Source organism: Nymphaea colorata, unplaced genomic scaffold, assembly GCF_008831285.2.
Source record: "Nymphaea colorata isolate Beijing-Zhang1983 unplaced genomic scaffold, ASM883128v2 scaffold0246, whole genome shotgun sequence".
Lineage (NCBI taxonomy): Eukaryota > Viridiplantae > Streptophyta > Magnoliopsida > Nymphaeales > Nymphaeaceae > Nymphaea > Nymphaea colorata.
In genome coordinates this window covers 42,501-47,047 of record NW_022204752.1, presented here as the reverse complement: position 1 = coordinate 47,047, position 4,547 = coordinate 42,501, and positions in this window count along the sequence as shown.

Genomic DNA, 4,547 nt, shown 5'->3' with positions numbered 1-4,547 from the left:
TTGATTGCTGTCCACTGGGACAGGACGTCTTGTCCATTACACCACTGTCCTGTCCTATGGACAATGGTGTTCCTTGTCCACCGTTTGATGATTTTAGGAACAGAACACTATGTGCTTCTTGTCCGGCATTTGTTTCGTGTGTGTCTGTTCTGTCTTTCTGTCCGTCCTGTCTGACGTTTGTTTTGTCTTGTCCGATCTATCCGTTGTGTCCGATGTTTAATCTTGTCTGACGTTTGTATTGAAAGAACCTTCAATTTCAATATCTCATGTATTTATTTCTAGAGAATATTTTATTTACAAGTACAACTCATCAGCCATAAATAAAAAAAACAAAAAACTTAGAAGCCTTTATCAGGAATCAATACAAAACGCCAGTGAACAAAGGGAAAGCATTCACATCATATTGGAAGGAACATATTCAAATAATGTAAGAGCGTGCGCCCTTCACATCGGTTCTGAAAGTATTTTAAATGACTCTTCTTGTAAGGAATAAAGCATACATTAATCAAATACACAAGAACCAGTTCAAAATGTCACAACCACAGTTGTGACAAAGCTTTTATGAAAAACTGGAAGAACAGTTGACAATCTCACAAGAAGAATGTGATGAAAGAAAGAGATCTGGCGGGTCTTAAGACAAACAACAAACAGTCTTTGGTTTCGGTCAGAAATTTCTGTGATGCCTTAAAATATCCACGATACCCGCGGTAACAGCTGTATATATAACATAACCCGATGGATACAAAAGATCATGCTGCTTTGATTCTGATATTCTCAATCAGATTCAAGAATGAATCGAGGACGTTCACTTTATCTTATTTACTTTACTGTGTCTTTTTTTATTCATTTTTTGACTTTTACTATATTTCTTATTATGTTTGATGCTCATGAACAAAGAAATGAAATTAGTTTTAGATTTTGTTTCTCGTCCCATTTATCTGGTTTAGACAGTTGATCTGGTTTAGACAGTTGATGATTTAAGGAAAAGCAAAATTAAATTTCATGTTATTATGATGATCAAAATGATCAAATTGACGTCTAAGAGATATCCGTAATTACAGTTATTCGTTGTGATTGCACAGACTTGCTGATTGATTCAGAGATCAAATTGAGTCTTTACGGAAGAACTGCTTTCCACCAATAGCAATGATGGCAAAGTACGAGATTTTTTATGTGAAACCATTTTTCATGAATCCTTGATACTCGATGAAGTCTGAGATTAGTTAATTTATCATTTACCATCAAACCACTTTGGCCCTTTCTGGTTCATTGGAATGGCTTAATCAGTTACTAACTCATTCTTTTCCGGTATTGGAAATCCAATTAAAGATCTTTAGTTTAGCTTAGTCGTTCGAGCAAGAATTGGCTCATTTCACTCATGACTGATTGTCACAAATGATCAGGTTGTTAACTAACTTCTTGTTTATTCGTCTTTCTTATAAATGGTGAAATAAATGATTCATACGCTAGAATCAGGGGGCAAACTGGATACTTGTTAGATATACATATGCGTCCATGGAGAATATTAAAAAATAGAATAAAAGATCAATCAATGACTATTCATGATTTAATTCCATATTGAATCAATCCCGTACCGATTCCGAATTATAGGAATTTTTGTTATGGTAAAACTTCGTTTGAAACGATGTGGTAGAAGGCAACGTGCGACTTGAATGACATGATCGGCTGTGGATTTTTACATCCATCATCTTCAATGAGGATGCTCTTGGCTCGACATATTTTGTTCTGTTTCACCATTACTCCACGATGTTGGGTTGTAATGTAAATAAAATAGTACATGATGGAGCTCGAGAATAAATGATTATCAGAGGCAGGATCTAGGGTTAGTGCCAATTAATAATTTGGAACGACTTCGTAAGTATATCTTCGATATAGAAAAGGTCAAATTGGACCGACTTTTCTATAAAAAAAAGTTTGCTGTAATTGGTGAGACTATTTCGATGATAAAGAAGTGTATCACAGGGGAATTAATGGAATTGAATCGTTCGTATGATTCTTCGACGTAAAGAAATAGCCAAAAGGTATGTTGCTGCCGTTCCGGAAGATTAAAGATCACCGAAGTAATGTCTAAACCTAATGATTCAAGGATAAGTGATTCCAAAACAAGAAAACACCATTTTCAATGATTGTCTCAATCAAGTGGATTGGATCATAATAAGTAAGAAATGGAAATATATTCCAGACGAGACAAAAAAGGGTTATAGACCGCTCAATAAATATTTATTTAAGGATTTTTTAAGGATTTCTTTTTAGTCCTTTGAGAATTACCCAACTTGAGTTATGAGGACGAATGATATTTTTATTTTATAGGAAGGAAGAAGGAAAAAAGACGACTTCAATCATAATTTAATTGATGATTTCAAGGATCCGTTTGCTATAGATTTATATCCATCAATTTTAATCATTCTTTCTCGAGCCGTATGAGGAGAAAACTTCCTATACGTTTCCAGGGGGGGGGGTATTGCCCATCGATCTATCCCAATGAGCCACCTATCGAATCATTGCAATTGATGTCAGATCCCGAAGAGAGGGAAGAGATCTTCGGAAAGTAGGCTTTTACGACCCGATAAAGAATCAAACTTATTTAAATGTTCCTGCTATTCTATATTTCCTTGAAAAAGGAGCTCAACCCACGGGAACTGTTCATGATATTTCAAAAAAGGCAGAGGTATTTAAGGAACTTCGAGTTAATCAAACAAAATGAAATTAATGAAATCAAAAGATGGACCGGTATAGTAGCTAGTTCTAGTTTTGTTTAATTGTTTCTTCGCCACTCTCTTGCTATATTCATACCTATTCGCTATTGTTCCTATATGGTTTGAGATAATGTAAGGACAAAGAATGACAAAGAATCTCTTTGTCTTTTATATTTATATGAATATGAGAGGGATAGAAAAAGGATTATATTATATGTCATAACTGAAATCCATGAAATTATGGGATTACCATTAATCTGATGGTTTTCCTTGGGACTCCCTCACCTCAAGAAACAAGAGGTGAATCTTGGGGCCTATAGTGATAGTGAATAAATACGATATTCTTTTTTACCTACTTCTTCTTTACTTCACTTCATTTTCATTTCTTGTAGTGCCAATCTAACACAAGGCCTTATCTTATTTATATTTAGTTTATTTATTGTATTTTGTTTGATTTGATTTCCCAATATTTCGTTTGTATTGACAATGGTCTCTCGAACGAATAGAATACAATAGAATTCGATCGTAGATAAATCGATCTATTCTTGCGGTTTCATAGGTTTGGTTTTTTACTTCATTCAAAGGATTGGTTTGAGGGATCGTCTGTGACACAGGAAGTCTTTTTTTTTATTTACTAAAGCTATACTTATCTGTGAATCTGCTCTTCTTTATTGTATAGATTTTTTAGAATCATAGTTTCTTCTAAACTTGCTGTTATTCTTATGCTTATGTTAGTTCAATGTTTTGACTTGACTGGTTCCGGTAATTTTGACTTGACTGGTTCCGGTAATCAAATCTCTTGATTTTTATTTCGATCGTAATTAGATCCTTATCTGGGTTGCTAACTCAACGGTAGAGTACTCGGCTTTTAAGTGCGGCTATGATCTTTTACACATTTGGATGAAGCGGATTCGTCCATACCATCGGTAGAGTTTGTAAGACCACGACTGATCCTGAAAGGGAATGAATGGAAAAAACAGCATGTCGTATCAATGGATAACTCTGAGAATACTTCATTCTTATCTGGTCATATCAGATCGGTAAAAAATGTCCTTTTGATTCTTAGCTAGAACGGTTCAAAATTCATTCACAGTTGGGTCAAGTGAATAAATGGATAGAGCTATATGGCTCCAATTATAAGGAAAAACCAAAAGCAACGAGTTTCCGTTCTTATCTGAATTCGAACGAATACCCGATCTAATTAGACGTTAAAAATATATTAGTGCCTGATGCGGGAAAGGGCTCTCCTGCGAGTGGATCATTGATTCCTTTAAAAAAAAATCCTAACTATTCACTGTTCTCCATTAGTTACTGGAGTGTAACCAAATGTGTATAAGAAACGGTGTACTGATAAATATAACTCATTCCAAAGTCAGAAGAGCGATCGGGTTGCAAAAATAAAGGATTTCTAATACACAATCTCTTGTAACTATACCCAAACACGAACGAGTTGGATGGAAAAAGAGAGGATGCGTTGATTAGACGTCTTGTCTCCAGGTATATCAGTTTTTATGATATACCTTGTTAGGACCATATCGCACTATGTATTGATTATTTAATAACCCAAGAAATCCTCCCCCGCATGCGGTTCAAGTTTCATTGCAAACAAATGGATAAATTGCAAGACGAATTGCAAGGCTATTTAGAAATAGATAGATACCGGAAACAGCGCTTCTTATATCCACTTCTTTTTCGGGAGTATATCTATGCACTTGCTCATGATCATGGTTTAAATAGTTCGATTTTTTATGAACCCACGGAAAATTTAGGTTATGACAATGACAATAAATCTAGTTCACTAATTGTGAAACGCTTAATTACTCGACTGCA